The sequence below is a fragment of the Thunnus albacares genome, chromosome 17, assembly GCF_914725855.1.
Source record: "Thunnus albacares chromosome 17, fThuAlb1.1, whole genome shotgun sequence".
Classification (NCBI taxonomy): domain Eukaryota; kingdom Metazoa; phylum Chordata; class Actinopteri; order Scombriformes; family Scombridae; genus Thunnus; species Thunnus albacares.
Window position 1 is genome coordinate 25859963 of NC_058122.1, and position 19924 is coordinate 25879886.

The following is a 19924-nucleotide window of genomic DNA, read 5'->3' on the forward strand; positions in this document are numbered from 1 at the left end:
ATACTTTTTTGTGATTTTCTGTTATTTTTATACTGTTACGATGTTGGATGTCTATGTTAAACAAGAGGCGAACATGTAAAAATATTTCCTGCAAGTGAAGAGCCAGGGATTCAGCCTGCCTTGAATACCTTGTCTGCAAAATTACCTCTACTTCCTTCTCGTGATGACATCACAGATTGTTCGCACATGCCCATAAAAGGCCGTTGGTAGTCTTTGTTGCTAAGGTTGTTCACGTTGTCCATTTCAACTAAAGAGCAAGAAAAGGTTAAATCTGACTATTACAGTTTGTTTATATAGCCTCCAAAGTCACTGACCAATCAGAACAGAGTGGGCTCATTGGGAAGCGGGGCCTTAAAGAGACACGAGCTAAAACGGCCTGTTTCAGACAGAGGCTGAACTGAGGGGCTGCATAAAGGACCAGCAGAAGATAAATAAGGAGTTTTCTGAATTGTAAATCTTGCAAAGATATTCCACTAGTGCCCCAGAATAAAAATATAGATCTGGAAATGTGCAGAATATGGCCCCTTTAAAAAAGTGAGGCTTGTCTTATACTGAAGGGCTCGACAATTACGTTTTAATGTTGCTAGGCTAACAAGGTCTTCAAGTTCGTTTATAGTGAGTCTGCAAGAGTCACTCAGCCCTAAAAGTGTTTGGTTCAGTTTAACCTGCAGGAGTTTCTGAAGGTTCATGTTAACATATTTTTCTGCCACGGAGGAAATAAATGATAACGAGTGAAACAATGTCTTTACTGCAGGAAAAACAATGAGGACTGAATCATCTTGTCAAGCAGCCAATAATTACTGCTGTCACAGATGATGAGGAGCTCAGACAGACAAAGAGAGTCTGAAAAATGCTAAAACTGCAGGAGAAAATTATTTTGACTGCTTCCAAAAACCTGACAAGAGAGAGAGTGTGAGTGTGAGTGACTGATAGACAAGATACACAAATGCGCGATTTACATTCTGCTTTAATTGAAGTACTTCATTCTTAGGAGAGAAAAAGCTACCTTGGTTTAAATAGTATCTCAGGGAAACTTTCCCAACAGGACGAGTGTGAAAGTGTGTGGTATCTTCAAAAAAAAAGTCTTTTTTCCAAAAACAGCTGTTGGAAAAGGGTGGGTCATGTTATAATCAGGGTCATCTTATATTCTGTCCACTACGGTATTTCATAAACCATGTTTTGTGTACTTCCTTATGAACAATAAAGCTGTCCAGCTGTGCAGTGACATCTCGAGGTTGTGTAAACTTCCACGGAGCCGGTTCCTCTGCCACCCCTGCTAGTACGAGGTAGATGAACAGCTTGTCTCATGAGGCGAGCTGTCCTAGATTTAAAAGACACTGTATGACCTTGATTTCTACAGGAGAGAAACCTACAGAGCACTGATTTATTTTCTTAAGCCTAAAGGAAAATCTGCACCTTGTGTGTGTGTGAGTGTGTGATCAGCTCGATGTGGTACAGCCTACTTTAGTGTGGAAGCTGGTAAGAGAGGAGACATCCAGTCCTCCAAACTAAAGGACAAAATAGTTTGTCACTTCCTTCCAAAATGTATGTACACTGTATGATGCTGTGATTGGTCCTAATGAAACGGTGCTATGGTTAAAGCTTGGTTCAGTTTAGGCATACAAATGAGTTAAGTTTAGGGAAAGATAATGGAAACTGCAATATCACCAGCAATATTATTATGAAATATTTGAGCATTAACATTAAGCATTTTGTTATTACTACAAATTAAGCTCTAGAGTATGAAATTAAATGCACAAATGATTGGTACCTCTGAGGGAGGGCTCATTTATCCATAGGACAGTGAAAACTTCTGCCAGCTAAAAGGAGAATGCAGACATTTCAGTGACTGTTCTAACCAAAGAAAGTAAAGATTTTTATTGTTGTTAATATTAGCTTGTTGTTAATAGCGTTTTCACAACTAAACTTGAATAAAAATTACAGCTTGTGGAGAGTGCAGAGTGAGTCCAATCATCATTCAGGCACCAAAACATTAGTAACACAGCAGCACAAACAAACACAAACTCTGAATTAAAGCAGACTTCATTATCGTTAACACGGGCTAATTAATAGATTTTACTTCATCAGTGCAGTACTAGAGCTGAGTGCATTGTTGGAATTGCCTTGATACCAAAATTGTGATACTTTTCTTTGAGGAATATAAATAGTCCCCCTCTACTCTACTCTACTCTACTATATTCTACTCTACTCTACTATATTCTACTCTACTCTACTCTACTCTACTCTACTCTACTCTACTCTACTATATTCTACTCTACTAGGGGTGTGCCCGAATACAAATACGTTATTCGTCAAAGCACAAATAGTGGGTTTTTTCCGAATATTTGTTTCATACAAATATTTTTTAAATTATTTGTTTTCGGGAAGAAAAAGAAAAACATGTTAAATACCAGCGCACAGGTCGGTTACATCGCTATCTCAGTGTCTCTCCTCTGCTCCGCTGTTACGTCTATCAGCAGGACTCCACGAGGGGAGTCACATCCACCTGCTACATGATGCACATTTCCTAATTTGGACATCACTCCTGGAGTTGGGGGTGTGCTCCCAAGGGAACAATTCATGAACACTTATTGTAATACTTTAATTTTTTTTAAATTAAAAGCATAATAAAACAAAAACAGGATTTTTAAACCACTTTTATTCAAATACAAATACAAATAATTTTGCTGCCTCAACAAATACAGATACAAATACAAATAACAAATACTACTAATACTAATAATAAATACTGGGCCCTCTGCACATCCCTATACTCTACTCAAAAATGTGTTTTTCTTCTTGTTTCTGCAGTTGGATGTTGTTCTCTTCACTGTGCAGAGTTTGTTTTCACATTCATCTGCTGAAGGGAGAAAGTTTCTCTGAACTCACCTTAAAATCTCAGTTGAACAAGTGTAACTATGAGCATGATTTGTGACATCACAACTTTTTTGTTTGGAACCAATCATCATCCAGAATGAAGTAGTATGACGTGGAAACTTGAAGCTTCCAGTTCACAAACACTGAGAACGGACTTTCCAGTGAAGTAGGCGACATCTTCTGTCCTGTAGTCAAACTTTTGAAATGAATAATATTTGCATATTCATAGATTCTGTATATTTAATGAGGAAGAAGAAAATTATGTCATTTTAAGTATTTCAAAGAGATTTTTAGAGATGATGTTTTGGAGGAAAAAACATGTCAGACATAAATTATTATTAAAAAAAGATATTTTTGTATGTCTTAAAACTAGTGGCGAACAGTGGATTTTTAAAAAAAACTGCGCACTTGAATCTGCATTTTCACACAGTTTCCATCTTTAAATGTTTTTTTTCATTTACACATTCATAAAATGTTTTGCCCAAATTATTAATTTTGAGGCAGGTTGTGAAAAAATTAAGCATTTACCTTTTTTCTTTATTCATCAGTTTAAAAGCTTAAAATCTTTTAGACACATTTTTGATCCCATACAGGTAATGATGTTACATTAGAGATATACAGATGGGGGGTCATGGGTAATTTCTAAATTGAATGTATTGATATATTTGTGATATGCAGGAATGTTTGGGACCTAAAAACAGGGTCACAGGCTATTAAAACAAATCATTCAATCATATTTTAAGTCATTTCAGACAATCAGACACCATGAATGACTGAAAATAAAGTGCTGCATTCGATTCCTGAGATGTGGAAACCAGGCTAACCGCTAACCTAATTAACATGGCTTCCCTCCTGTGATTTACCAAATCAGAGGGTGCTAATTTCACTCGGCACTGCATAAGCTACTACAAGCCTCGAAAAAAGTGTGTTTTAGCATGTTATACTGTGCTAACTAACTGCTGTGTGTTTGTGTACATGATCCAGTGACGCATGCTTTCAGAGGACTGTGTTAGCTTTTTTTTTGTAATCCAGGGAAAACCTATTGTGCACAAAAAGCTTTTACCTCAGCAGTATCAACCTGTACATGTTTCCCACTTGTTGAATATAATTGCAGCCTTGTAAAATTTGAAAATTCAGATTGTTTGTCGAGACTGTGATGATCTGAGATGTTTCAATTCACCTCTGTGGTCATTTTTGAGTTTGAAGTTTGTATTGCTGTTATATTGAATAACAGATGATGCAATTATTGTGTCACAGTCTATCATAATTCATTGCTTTCATGTACTATATTGCCAGAAAATCACGTTTGGGTTGAGATTTCTAAGCTTTACTGTTTGCACAGAGACACAGTATCACTATAAAGTAAAATTCTTATTTTGCTGACTGTTGATTGCCAACCACAACAGACAGTAAATACTTAAAGGCAAAAAAGAATAAAATAGGGCAATACAAACAGACAAAAAGTGCAAATCTGTACTGTTACTTGGGTGAAACACTCTTATTCATTTGTACATACATTTAGATGTGTAATACAGTATAAAATAGTTTCAGCTCATTGTTTATCTGTCCGGCTGCAACTTTACTGTTTTGTGCAAAACGGGGGAGGCATGTCAAGTAATTTTTTTAAGCACAGGGGAGGCACTTATGTTTTTTTATATTGGATTAGGACAGTGACATACATATTTATATGATTGTATTTTGTATTTACATTTTTTTTTCAAAATACGTGTTTTACTGCTGTATGGTGACGGGACTCACACAACATTTGAAATAAGGAAATAAACCATTCAGACTTGCCTGTTCAACTTGTGTTGGAATGTGAAGAGTTAAATGAAAGACGTTCCTTTTGTGATTGGTGGTCCAGCTGTAATTTTACAGAGTAATTACGTAAATACAAGTAATTTCAAATTGACCAATCATAGATTAATTTATAATGAAAAATTGGAGTTAATCTGCAAAGGAGGATCTACACGAGAGCTAATCTGGTGCAGAAAACCAAAGCTTTTTTTGAACTCCAGGAATTTTCTTTCATTAATGCAATCATTAAAAGATAAGTTTTTAAAATGTAATAATGGCTGCCGTGCCAGCTGATATTATTCTGGCTGCTGCTGCCACTGAAAACAGTCATTAATATGTGCATGTCGCTAACGTTGGCTGTGTGCGCGCTGTGATGTGTGTATGTGTGTGTTTGTGAGATGTGTAGGCTTATTAAATTTTGTTGGTTTTGTGTCTTAGGAAGGGTGGCTGTCATGCACCCATATTCAGCTGAAGTGCACACACAGCTTAAGTGTTGATGCAATTTTAGGAGGATTTGCATTTTGCTTTGGAAATTAGCTGTTTGCTCGTTGCATTGACTGGACTACGTTAGCGTCTTATTCTTGTTTCAGAGCTGGAATTGTCATAAGTAACTTTTGCAGTAACGTTACTATAAGAAAGGACACAAGTTGCAGGGTAGTTGTTAGGCCCAGGGAGGTTAGTCCCTCCCTGGGCCTAACAAGGGAGGGACAGTTGGTGCAAAACGTGTTAACGTGTGTAAATGTCTCACCGGTTCATTGACAGTCTGCAGCTGCAGTAGAGCCGCAGCACAGAGTAGTGGAGAGCGTGTAGCTGTTAGCGAGCAGCTGCTCTCATGTCTCTCCGGGTCTTGGTGCTTGTTTTCAGCAGAAAGTCTCCCGCTCTCTGCCTGCTCAGCCTGCTCTCAGTGTGTCTCTCTCCAGATGGCAGGCGGGTCGTTCTGGTTCTGGTTAAAAGCGGCGGTCGTCCTGTGGCTAGTCCCTGCATCAGTATGCGCCGCAGCCTCATCGTCACACACAAACGTTCTATGCACTAAAAGGAGCTAAGGCTTTCTATTTTTTTTTTAATTCCCTGATGCTTAGGCCTCGTGAGAGGTCACTCTTGCAATACGCTGGCGGAAACCCTGCAGTTGGTAGTTTGCTTTTTTTCCCCGACGAGAGAAGGGAGGTCAGAGGGTCAAGTTTTCATGGTTCGCTATTAAACGTAATGGTTGTAAAAGGTCAGCTTTTGCTTTTCTCCAATACTACCTACCTTTGATGTGAAGATAATACAACATGGTTATTTATTGTGGAGGAAGGGTCATGCATTTTCCCTCAGTCACTCAGAGACTGCTTCATTCTTTTGTTGCATTGTCAGATGTCCCTTTATATCACCAGGAAATAATGCTGGAAGCTCCACCACTCAACTCAACTATCTTTTCCTAAGTCACTTTCTCTGTATCAGTTCCAGGCTGTATACCTGATGATATTGCTAAGTTTGACTCTTCACTCTCTGGTTTCTGGCTTTGGGAGAATCTTTCACAGTCAAACATATTGATTCGAGCGTACAAGAGTGCGGGAATAACATCAAGAAATTGTTAAAAAGTGTGCCTATCAGTGGATTTATGGGCCAGCTCACACTGAGCCTGATAAAAAAGACTGTTGACCTTAACTGATGAGGACCGCAGAGAAGAAGAAAAAGTGAGGAAAATTGTGAGTTCACTTTATCTGTGTATTTCAACTGTCCTGCAAACCACAGAGAGTAATCTGTTCAAGGAAAAATAAAGAAACTCATAACTGTTTTGATCTCAAGTGGCAAAAAAACATCGCCCTGTTAAGGTCAAACCTCTTTGTGTTTCCTCTATACGTCTGGAGAGGCTGCGGAATAATTAAAATGCAGCATGAGAGTTTGCAGCAAACAAAAACAGATTCGGGAGAAAGAGTACACTCATGAATAATTCAAACTGTTAGTCTTTCAGCAAACACCACTTTATAATTAACTATGAGTGTAAGAAAATAAAGCTGCCAGGAACGTGTTGATACTGACAATGTTGCCGAGTCAATTACAGAACACAAGCGTGAACGTGCAGAGAGGAGGTGTCAAATACAATCAGATATATATATACGGTTTCAGATACTTTGCATGATAAAGATGCAGACAAACAAACAATTCATATGAAAAATGGTTTGTTTTGAATCCTCAGACACTGAGGAGCGGCTGTAATTATATTCCTGTTCCTTTTGAAATGAAGCAAGTAAAAAAAAAATCAATGGCTGTCTCGATAGAGAGATGAAAATGAAGGTGGGGGGGGGGGGGGGGGGAATCAATTGCATCGACGTAATCCGAGAGAGTAAGTGTTCCTCCACTTGTTTGTCGGGGAAAAAAAAGTGCTGAAGGAAATCTTTAAACCTGAATGAAAGCTTTAAAGCACAAGCAGCACAGGAGGAAGTGACACTCTCACTATCAGAGAGGAATTTTATCAATAAATTATATCATTCCGATACAAAACTCAACAGTACTGATGGTATTCAACTTCTCACACATGCTCTGGCTGTTTAAGAATGAAATAAAAGTTAAATGAAGCTCTCTTGTTATTGTCATTCAAACTCCGAGACACGTATAAAACTGGTTATATTGTGTATTTGAAAAGATTAAACCGACAATAATTGATACTTTTAAAAAAGTACCGTATGTCTAATATATCTGAGTCATGATAGAGCTCCATTGTTGTCCAAAAAAATATTATAAACACATACATAATCACACTGCACTGGGTGACATGTTCCTCCATTACCATGAACACACACACACACACACTGTAGTTTATCTTGACTCATTCCCACACACACACACACACTGTAGTTTATCTTGACTCATTCCCACACACACACACACACACACACACACACACACACACACACACACACACTGTCCTGCTGCCCAGAAACAGTCACCAGAGCGCCAAATGTGGATTAATCCACCGCTGAAAAGAGGGATGGTAATCAATAATAATGATTCAACAAATAATGCATCATGTAACTGAGACGTCTGGGTTTCAAAACTTTCTTTTGGGTTTTTTTTTTGTTTTTTTTGTTCCCCCCCCCCCCTAAATCTGTGCAATGTTAAACAATTCGTTCACATTATTATTAGAGAAGCATTACGCTGGATATCACAAGAAAATAGGTTTGTTTTTCCGATTTGTTTATAATTTCACAATTCTGTCGGAAACTTCAAATTTCATATGAAGTTTTATATCATTGTTGTATTAATATATACATATTATAGAAGTTTATTAACATTTTTAATTGAAGAGGTTCAGCTTTTAAAGGTAATCTGCTTTATTTTCCAATATGATTGTACATTTCTTTTTACTGTATAATTCCTATGAACATAAATGCAAATTGGTTGTTTTCCAAAAATATAATCTATAACAATTTGTTACCTATATAAAAATATTGCTTTTCTTATGTACTGTAATATAGTTTGGCGGTCAGAACATTATATACATAATATTTAATCTACTGACATGTTCTGCTCACATTTCATAAATTTCATAATGAGATCCTTTATGAGTCCATGATTTAAAAAAAACTTATAATCAGACTCTATTACAGCCAAGATGCACAAAATTGGAGGGTTAACGGTTGGATGATATTTTCTGGTGTTTTCCAGTAAACCACAATCTTTCCCTGAAAACAAATGGTTACACAAATAAAGAGACAGCAGTGTTTGAGATTAGCATCGTATGCAGCGCGGGACACAAAGTGACTCATCGTCTCGGCACCGTGAATTTCTCTCTTTGCTCTGTCCAAATGTTACTCTGAATAACAAGCAATATCAAAAAAATAACAACCAATTCAGCCAAACTGCATAAAAGCAATTCATATTTTCCTCAGACTGACACATAAATTGACTGAGTTGTACAGGTGGTCTAATTTCATCTAACACTGTGCCGTCTCCACGCTGAGGGAGAAATTAAAGAAATCACCTCATAAAAGCAAAAGAGGCCAGAACAGCCCCGTCCTGCTGATTGTTTGTGAGAGCCGGTCTCTGTGGTCACACTTCACGGTCACACACCGACAAATGGCTATTTTACATCATAGCTTGAAATTGAGGATAATGTGATCGCTGACATGAGAGATGAACCTCTGCCTCTGGGTGGCACACTGAAGCCTCGGTGATAAACTGCAACATTATTTTTCACCCGGAAAATTCAAGAAAACTGAACAAACCCAAGTGTGTCAAGTCTTTAACTTTGAAGTTAAAATCTAACTGAAATTAAATTGCTTTTTTTTTTTTTTTTTTTTGTCTGCATATGTACTGCTACAGCATACATACAGACGGGTGACAAATTAAAGGGAAGACTGGGGGGTATTTTGCTGGCATGGTTTGGGTCCACTTGTCCCCTTAGAGGGAAGGGTCACTGCAGATCAATACAAAGTCGTTCTGAGTGATCATCTTTATCCTATGATGAAACGTTTCTATCCTGATGGGAACGGTCTCTTCCAGGAAAATGCCCCCCACAGTGTAACAGAGCCACCAGATCCCCTCACTGCAGGGGTCAAGTATTCAGATCTGTAGCAGTTTTTCCTTTAATTTGTCATGCGTCTGTACCAGGGATGTTCAGAGATCCCAGTATTTGTATTTGTGTCTGTATTTGTTGAGGCAGCAAAATTATTTGTATCTGTATTTGTATGCGAATAAAAGTGGAAAGAGGCTTAAAAATCCTGTTTTTGTTTTTATTACACTTTTAATTTTAGAAAATTATTATGATTACTGAGCTAAACCCTTACTAGCTACACCCATAACACAGAGACAGCACACTGTGTAACGTGTAAGGAAGAACTTCAAAGGCGATTATTGCTTTGCACTTTTCATTTCTTGCCTATTTTTTACAACCTAACTTTGTGGAAAGGAGAAGGGGAACAACAGTTTATGGAGAGTCTCTTGGGAGCACTTTGCTTGTCTCAGTAGCTCAGCTTTATCTCTGGGGAACACCCCCAACAAATAATTTTTAAAATATTTGTATGAAACAAATATTCGTTTAAATCCCACCATTTTTGCTTTGCCGAATAATGTATTTGTATTCGGGCACACCCCTAGTCTGTACCTGCCACGTGAGAAAAAAATCAGACACCAGAATCTATACTTAGTTCTCCATCTTCATAAATGAAGACCTTATTTCTAAACATCAAATCTTTGCATAGAGCAATAACATGTTGTTCTATCATCGGCAGAGCAGACGGTCACACTGAGCCTGATTGCATCCTGCTACACAACACAAGAACCACAGACCCTGAACAAAACCCCACATTAGCTTTCCTGCTAAAGTCTCTTTCTTATCTAACTTGAACAGACATCTTGTCCTCAAGCTTAGCTTGTTGAACGAGCCACCAAACTAACATTCACCGGGGAAAAGTGCATTGCTAACATCAGTTAGCAGGCTAGATAGCTAATTAGTGGCTCAGCAACATGCAAATGTCACTTCAGACCCATTAGATGCTGGTTTGGTTCTTATTCTTCATTACCACTGCTAACAGCAAACTGTCCATGACTTGTAGCTACATCGCAAGTTTGGTCACTTAGTATCTTCTTCTCTACGTGGTAATCTGATAGCCTGCCAGCTGCTATCAATCAAATACAGACATTGACACAACCCTCCAGTCATCGGTGAGAAAAAGGAGCATTTCTGAATATTCTCTGTATACCTTTTTTTCCTCCTTTCTAATAATAAAAACATGTTGACATTATTTTTGACTGCAATCAATATTTTATATAATATCAATGTATGAAAAGACAATTATCAGCGACTCTGCAGCTTTCCTCAGCCTTAGGGAGCTTTATAGGGAGTTTCAGCTCATCGTTTATCTGTCCGGCTGCAACTTTACTGTTTTGGTTCACTCTCAGCACTCTTATGGTGTTGTTTTGGGCCACAGCATGTAGCTATTATCAGAGAAAAAGCTCTAAAAAGCAACTGTACACTACCTGCTCAGCACAGCAAACAGACACAGTTAGCTGTAGACTAGCTGGTGAACATAGTGGAGCATTTAGCAGCTAAAGAGCCAGATATTTCCCTCAGGAGTTGGTAGAGAGCAAAAACAGAGCTAAAAGAGAGTGAATATTGGACTTACATTCACCAGGTGGACAGAAACACAACTCAAAATGAATGATAATGTTGCTCCGTAACTGCTGGATGTGGAAATAAGTAACTGTTTGCTAACAAGTACAATATAAAAGGTGAAAAAAGTCATTGTTGTGTTTGCTACTTGTTTCCACTGCCCCCAAGTGGCCAAAAGTTCAGTTAATGCAGGTTTAATGAGTTAAATCTTGTCAACACATTGTGATGATACACCAAATGTTACTCATTACCACTTATACATTTGAGTATATGTTGTTGAATGTAAGTTTTTCTCTAAATCTTGAGGCTGAATTTCTGCTCTTAAAGCAGAAATTGCCGAGTACAGTAGAAGAAAGTTGCTAATTACTGCGGTGGTAAGAGTCCTGAACGGTTTCCCCTGACTAATCTAAAGTCTGCGAGTTCTCTTCACTCCGCAGGGAGTTTCTCCAGGTAACTCAGCAGGACCACCATATTGACTTTGCAGCATGCAAGGAAAGACTCCCATTTATCTTGATTAGGCCTCAACATCTGCGCAGCCTCGGCCATCAAAGTGTCATTGAGCGGTAGCCTCGGTGAGTCCACTCCACATACACACAGAATATGGAGGTCTGTGAGGGGGGTGGGGGGGGGAGTGAACGGTAAAATACAGGTTCTTCTCCTTGCTGCTGATGTTCATGTGGATCAATATCATTGATTGGTCACTGCTGCTCTCAAGAGAATTAGCATTTCAAAAGGAACTCTATACAACTGTGATATTACATCTACCTGATGGTTTCTCCATCAAAGGTGAGACACGTCTAAGCCTTGACCTGTGATCTTTGTGCTTCAGCAGAGACAGACTGTTCCAAACACAGCACGGCTTTAAAGCCCGGTCGCCGTGGAAACCTCGGCATTACGGAGCGCCGAGTCTAAGTCATATATACGGGCGGGGATAGTGGTGCCTTTATCCCTTTGACCCATGCTAGATTGCTCTTATTTCCCATGGTTCAGAGAGCCAGGCCCTCTTGATATCTGAAATTAGATGTCAGTCTCTCCAGCGAAGGTGTATATTGCTTCACTTGATTTGTAACCCCGACGAAAATGCTCTCAACTCCGTTTCAGGGCTGACATCATTAGAGCTTTATTGCTTTTATGAGGATCATACAGAAGCGAAGATGGCATGCTGGATTTTTTTTTTTTTTTTTTTAAGCAACAAACGGTGGACAGTGAAAACCTTTCTGAGAATTTGGATTTTCTTTCTTTCTTTCTGTGTCTTTGTGTTTAATCACTAAATCTCATGTAAAATACTGCAATCTCTGGAATGAGCAATAGTTGTTACCCTTCACAACAATATTTGAAATAAAATGATCCTTCCTTGCTGCATTATTTTTCAAGTCATGCTCGTGTAAGTTCAGGGCCGCCGTTTCACACCCTTAAAACTTGACGTGATGTTAGACGACATCTTGAAAATTTGATATTCGCAGCACGAGTTCACCTGTCTGCTGCCATTCCCTCCGATTTCTGATGACACGACAACCAGGTCACTTCTATCGCTCTCTGTGAATACTGGAAAAATTTCAAAACTTTAACATGGCAATCCATGAATCCCTCTTCATTCCTGTGCTTTTTGGTGCTTTTTTCTTTGTCTACTTTGTCTTTTGATCAGCCATCAAGCTGTTGCTGTTTCTGATCAGATGATAATTAACTGCTTTCTTTTATTTCCTCCTTTTAAAATGTATTTTAATATCATAGCTGTAGTTTAAATTGTCATCTCTTTGCTTTTTTTTTTAAATTTGTAAAGCACTTTGAGCTGCATTTTGTGTATGAAAATGTTGATATATGAATAATTAATTATTATTAACTTCTACTTAATTCTTACTTCCTTCTGTTTTTCCTCCATGTAAAATTGAAATATGAAAACCAGTTTCCTGCACTTAAAAAATGCATTTTTCACAGAGGCAGCAAAACTGGTACATAAAAGAAAAGATGCATAACATTTCTAACTTTCATTCAGGATAAAAGGTGTCATATGTTCTGCAGGTTGTAAAGCCATTTGAGGAAAAAAAGGTGATTTGCGGTTGTATGAATAAAACTTTACCGAGCATACTGTTTATCCTCTTTACATCATGGCTTTTACGTATTTGTGTACAGTTACACTAAGAACAAGAAAAGACACATAGAGCCATAAACATACAGCAGTAAGACGTCTGGATGGTTTAAGGCTTGCGGTGTTTGCGGTGGGAAGCTGGTGAGGGATTGTGTCTCCTTCTGACTGGTTTCTCCTTCTGTGTAGACCATCCTCTATATCCTCTATCCAACAATCAGATTAATAGCAAAAGCAACAGGAAGTGAGGGAACTCACCATTTCAAAAGGTTTTCTGATAATTCTACAATTATTTACAGGAACAGTTGGCACACTTTTTTTGGAGTAGACATCAGTGTTCAAATTACACTGCAGGTTTCAAGGGGGGTGGGGGGGTCTATTGTTGCACGTTAATTAAACACAGCATTTAATTAAAGTTCAAAGGTAAGCTTATTCCATGGGCAGATCAATGTTTTGAGGTCAATACATCAGTCAAAAAACAATCTGAACCACAGGAGGGGGGGGGGGGAGAGAGAGAGAGAGAGAGAGAGAGAGAGAGAGAGAGAGAGAGAGAGGTTACATCGTCTCTAACAAAGAAAAATATAAAAAATATAAACTCATCAGTTAGTGAGAAATTTTAGGAATTTAAAAAAATAAATAAATAGTCATAGCCTAGAAAATCGCTGTAGGGTTGTTGTTTTTTTTTTTACATGCATTATCTTCCCAAATCTTGATTTTATTTGTGTAGCACATTTCAACAACAAGGCAGTTCAAAGTGCTTTACATAGAGCATAAAAGGCATTAAAACAGAAAATAAAAGCAACACAAGTAAAAAGACATTAGATTTGGAAATAAAAAAGAAGCTAAAAAGGGAATAAGACAAGCGAATAAAAGTAACAGTGCAGTGTAAAAATATTAACCCTTAATGTGGTTTAATGTGGAAAAGTCTTCAGCTGCGATTTAAAAGAACTGAGAGTCGCAGTCGAAAGTAAAAAAAAAAAAGAAAGAGACCTTCTTCACAGGTGTGTGATAAGGAACCACAGTTAAGTCTGACAGACGGAGGAGATACTCTGATTTGGCAGAAATGATGAGAGATGCTACTGAACTGAACACACGGTCGGGAGATGAGCTCCAGTAGCAACGATGCACAGACCAGATGACGAGAACTGTTGATCTGACAGAGAATCCACACACAATAATTACACATAGCTGCACAAAACAGGAGCCTAGCAGCCCACGACGCATAAAAACCACCCTGAACATGTCCATCAATCATGTTTAAACATTATTGACAGAGCTTCCAGGGGGAGCTAAGGACTCTTGGCCTGCAGAAACTGACTGAGGGTGACATAATGCACTTTTATAGGTGGCTGCTTGTGCACCGAAAGATAAAAATCTGCTCTTCAGGGGCTCTTTTTTCTCTAAAATTACATGAACTATGCAGAAAATGCCTGTGCATTAAGTGAGACTCTTATATATCTTGCAGTATGCATGTTGAAAACAACTTTACACCATACTTGTATCCTCTTAAACGCTTTGCAGGCTGAATATATTAACAGAAGGACCACAGAAACACTTTCATATAGGCTATAATAAAGGGTTATTGACCTGAAGTACACCATACTTTACACTGTCTTTTATATATTTCTAGCCAGGAATATAAATGCATAGAACAAGGCTTTTTTTTTGGCACCGATATGTTAGGTTCTGGTATTCCATACATAAAACACCTCTGATGCTCTTTGATGAAAGTTGTATGGAGCTGAAGCCTGAATTGAAGCTGTTATTTTTTTTAGAAAGAGAGTTTTATCATCCAGTGATCTGTTGGCTGCAAATCAATCTGGCCGACATCAAACACAAAAATGTTTATGTTTATTTAAAAAATATGACTAATATAATGAACAGTAGAAATATACTGCAAACTCTCAATAAACAAATTCTCATAAACTCATAAAAATGCAGCGTCTTAAACGTCATGCGCCTGGACTGAAGTTTCCTCTCTGCTGTGTTTTTGGCCCAAAGGCTGCTTCTATTCAGTGTTTCTAGGTGATTAAAAAAGGTACAAATACATGACTCACCGCAGACTCATTATTAGATAACATTTTAGAGAAATCGTCAAGTCATTAAGTGTGAAAATCGCCCTTTGAGTGTCTTCTCCCAGCCCGGTGTGGTTCACCCGCTGAGACAGGCTAGTGCCAGCGTCCTGTTAATTCTGACTGATTTCTCAGCTAAAGCGACGTGTTCATACAGACTGGCGGTGACAGTCCTGGAAGTGAGCTGACACCTCCGGGTCACGTACCTCGCTTTTACCTTTTAAGAGGCTATTTGAAATGTCTGCCTGTCGCTCGTCAAACCTGTTCCTCCGGCTGAATTCAAAGATGTTCTTTGCGGCTTCCTTTTCTCTCTTTCTATTGTAATTCATGTCTCTCTTCGTTCTCTCAGGGGTTTGAAAAACACAGTCCAGAGTACAGATAACAAAAAAATGTTCATGCACTTTGTTTAGAGTCATATGGAAGCTACAGTGGGCATTATAGCATCATAGTTTTAAAGTTTGCACCCAAAATTATGTAATTAAATTAATTGGAGTGGGTGAGGAAACATCTAGTACAGACGTGGATACTCAGAGACCAGCAGACCAGTTAATTTCTCCTCCATTGTTGTTGTTCAGCACATGTAGGAAGTGACGGTGGGTCTTTGTGGTATTTGTCCCGCCCCTCCTCCACCGTGATTGGACGGCTGAGTAAAAAGTGACAGTAACGAGCTCAGCGTTTTACCCAAAGTTGAACATTTTTCGACTCTCTGCGACCAGAATAAAACGCTGAATATGCATCACACTCAAAAAATACGCTGGCTTCAGGAAAAAATGCTTAAAAGTAAGAAATAGAAAATAAGATTTTGCCTTTTTAATTAGGCCATCTTTTAATTTAGAAAGAAATCTATTTGCCATACTACAGCCGCACACCACAAATTAAAGGAAGATTTTGATATTTTTCGAACCTGGGTCTCATATTTGTGACATTTTCTTACTAACAGAACTCAAAACAAGAACATCAGGACAAGAAGTGTGAGCCTCCCCAAAGCTTTCCAAATAAATTTTCCATTTAACATAAATCACACAACATTTGCACCTTGGATTATTGTTGCTTACTGTGTATTTCATGTGGGGGGGAAGTGGAGGATCATCTCACAGGCTTACTGACGCAAATATTCTCTGTTAATTGGTGATTATGTGTCCTTTTAAAGAGAGAGAGCTGTCATACATGCTCTGATGAAGACTTCCTGCCCAAACACATCAGCAGATATGATTATTTTGCTGTTTTTTTGACCTCAGAAGTGTCGCCATTCCCTTGACTTTGTTGTTGGGGAAATGCAAACATTGCAGGGGTTTTATTTGTTTGTTTGTTTATTTAGGAGTGGGGGTTTAAGAGGAGAGCACTGAACTGAAGTTCAGGGTGGGAGAAGTGCACCTGTTTCCACTTACAACTGCATAAGGACCTACTTCACATGCCAGTTTGTTGACATGTTTGAGGCTGTTCATTTAGCTTGTATACATACTGGAGAAGTAGCAGCAAATGAGAGAAGGTTCATTTACATTATTGTCTCCAAGAATCCCCATTTTAGATACCATAGATTGAAGAGAAAGTGTGTCAGTCCAGTGGACTATTATGATCATGATCATGAGTCATTTCACTTTGATGGCTGACTGTATTTATGCAAACCAGAATATGAGGAGCCACATCAAATGGAAGAGGAAAGATGGAGAACGGAGGCAGAGCTTTCCCTGATGCATCTTGTCCCTATTTCCCAAATCTCTGCTCCAAATGGCCACAATTATGGGAATAAAAAATATCAAGATTTTCTTTTAATTTGGGAAAACTGGGCGAGTGTGTGTCCTCTCTGTCACTGAATGTATCTACATTTGTGTTTTCAGATTTATTGATATAAGTATAAAGTATCATAATAGTCAGGGCATATAAGCAAAAATCTTATCAATCAACCTGTGTGTCCGCCGGCCAGTTTCAGTCTACCAGCACCTTTCAACATCCCCACCTTGATAAATAAATAAAAAATAAAAACCCCAGCAGTGAGTCCAGATCACCAGGAGACCTTGAACCATCAGATCAACAGGAGTGTGGAGCACTTTGTTCTTGCCCAATTATCAGACTGGAAAGACAAATCTGTCAGAAACGAGATGTGGCTGAGCTATTGATCTGTTTATACAATCCACATCTTTTCCTTTTCCCACAGCATCTATTAGCGCTGCCTGCCTTCCTGCCTGCTTTGACATGCCACAGCAGGGGAGGAACCGTGCGGCCTCCGCCGTCACGAAGGCCCAAGGACCATCATCGTCGGCAGGGACCGCGGGTAGCTTTCCTCGAACCGCACGCTGTTATTCCAGTGAGCTGAATAAAGTAGATGGAAATGTATATTAATACATACGGATGTTGTGATCATCAAAGCAACCCCCCCACCGAACCACTTGAACACACATCTGATGCATCTGGAGAAAGAATTCCCTCATCCGGCGAATCAATGACCTAGATATGTTCAGAACAACATATTCTGATCAACATGATATCATTTATCAAAGCTGGTTAATGTGAGCGAGCTGCATTAGTGTTGCTATTACACTACACTACACTCTCCTTTTATCAGGCTCTTAAATGGGTCAATGTTCATTTAAATCTATTAGCAGAAAGAGAAAAAATAATAATGGCCTAACTGATGTCTTTCCCTCTTACACACCGTTTAATACTATAATACTAATTAGTTTATTATTAGACAGTGTGCCAATGTGTGTGGAAGGAAATATATGTCTGTTATTCAAATTTAAACTTACATGCTACAAGTTCTTTATTAGTCTGCGATGGCTGCTTTCTGCAACAGCATATATGAGACAAAGACGTCCTTCATCCCCACTGTTGTTTGTGATCGTTACAGATCGATCGATTTACAGTCACAATATCATATTATATTCTGACCCACTTTTGCCGCAAGTTATGAAATGCTAAAAGAGCTAGGTGGTGCTATAAAAAATTAGAATTATACTGTGATTAGATGTCTTAAAACCTTACTATGTGCATGCTCTTGTTTTTGCATGTCATGGTGAATGTTTCCTGTTTTTGCTCTGCAAAGTTGCAGAAACAGCAAACGGGAGGCCAGTACTACATACATTAGAGGAAGTTAGGAGAGAAGAAAGGTCAGAAGGGTGTCATCTTGATCTAGGGACCTACAGCTGGCCACCAATTGGAGAACTGAGAAAGTGTCATGACATTATCTGTGGAATGTGTCTGTAAACATTAGGAAAAAGATGAGACGCCCATTTGTAAGGTATATAAACCAATTATGAAGGCTCTGACTTAAGTAACAACTTAAACTTCGGATCCAGTCTCCATTATTTAAAGGTTATTAGGAAGAAATTCTTTTAACAGGTGGAATATCCTGCAACAGAATTAGTTAATCAGAAAACAATCAATTAATTTAATATCTTGTGTGTGCCTGTTAGCATAAAGTCGACCTCACTAGCGAGCTAGCTTTAGCGCTGAGCTCATTAAAGCTGCAGTTTGAAACAAAGATCTTTCCAGAACTTTATTAATGATGCACATGTGATACAAACAAAAACCAAAGATTGATAGTTCAAGTTTTGGGGGCAACACAGAGCTGCTGTCTGGATGTGAATGTGCTTGATGGAAAGTTGATTGATGATGTTGTCGAGACTCTGAAAAGGAAATTTATTGGCAGATTTTGTCCATTGTTGGATTATCTTGTGCTGCACTGAGGCGAAAGTTAAGACAGGATGTGTTTTGTTTTTTTTCCAGCCTGAGGCCTCTTCAGTCCCTCTTCAGCAGACGGATCTCACTCACAGAAATGAACTCAGTAGGAAATAAAACAACAGGCTGCATTGTTTTTTCAGATAATGCTACTCTTAGTCTTCACACTGTGCAGTTTTGGGCTATTTTGTGGCCTGTCTGAGATGAAAGTCGACAATCGTGAGAAAATCATGATGAAATTCCAAAAACAGTGTCCTAGATCTTGCTGTGAGCGTCGTCCACCGACGGATGATTTGGAGCCAAAATTTTTCACAATGTAACTGCTGCTACGAGACATGAGATGACAGAGAGTACACTGGCTGTTGTGACGTTATGTAAGTGTAGTTTTTTGAATAAAATTTTGATGGAAAACACTCGTTCTGCTCAATACGTTCATGGCACACACGATGGAGGTGACTTTGCTGCTTTTTCACAACATCAGAGCTGCAGACGGATGACGAGCTTGATGACGCGTCTCTTTCTTTTCACATCGTGGCGCTACAATCCACCACACATTCAGCAAACAATTGTCATGAATCAACCTGTCTTTAGGTTACGTTTTGTTTTTTCTCTCTCATTTAGTCCTGCGTTTCCTGTTTTATTTTGGTTTCTAACTCTCCTCTCGTTTCAGATCCACATCCTGCCCTTGTGTGTTTCCCGCTCCTGTCCTCGTCAGCCTCTTAGCCCTTTGTCGCAAGCGTTCCAGCATTATCTTCTTTGTTATAGTCTCTAGTGTTTTTTGACTCTTCTTCTGTCTAGCCCTTTTGGTCTTGTTGCCTTCTCTGACTGCTCTCCGTGTACCAAACCTGCTATTAAAAGACTTTGATTTTTGGAACTGTTGTTCGAGTCGTGCATTCGGGGTCTAGCCCTGGTTTACCAGCCACCCCTTGTCAACAATCTGACAGCCTCAAATTGATATTGTGACCGAGATTTTATTGTAGGCGTCTCATACAGTGTGACATGCAATAAACTTACATGATTGTGATCTAAACGCACCTGAAGTTTCCCATCTGTAAGTGTTACATGGTGGAGACCTGCTGGGACAGACAAACACCAGTACAGTACATCTACCAGGGGTGTGCCATACAAATAATTAAAAAAATTATTTGTTTTTGGGAAGGAAAAAAAAAACATGTCAAATACCAGCGCACAGGTCAGTTATAGTCACTATCTCAGTGTCTCTCTTCTGCTCTGCTGTTACGTCTATCAGCAGGTCTCAACCAAGCAGCAACCTCCGGGGCTGTAAAATGAAGCCAATGTGGAAGTGCCAAAAACTGCAGTTCC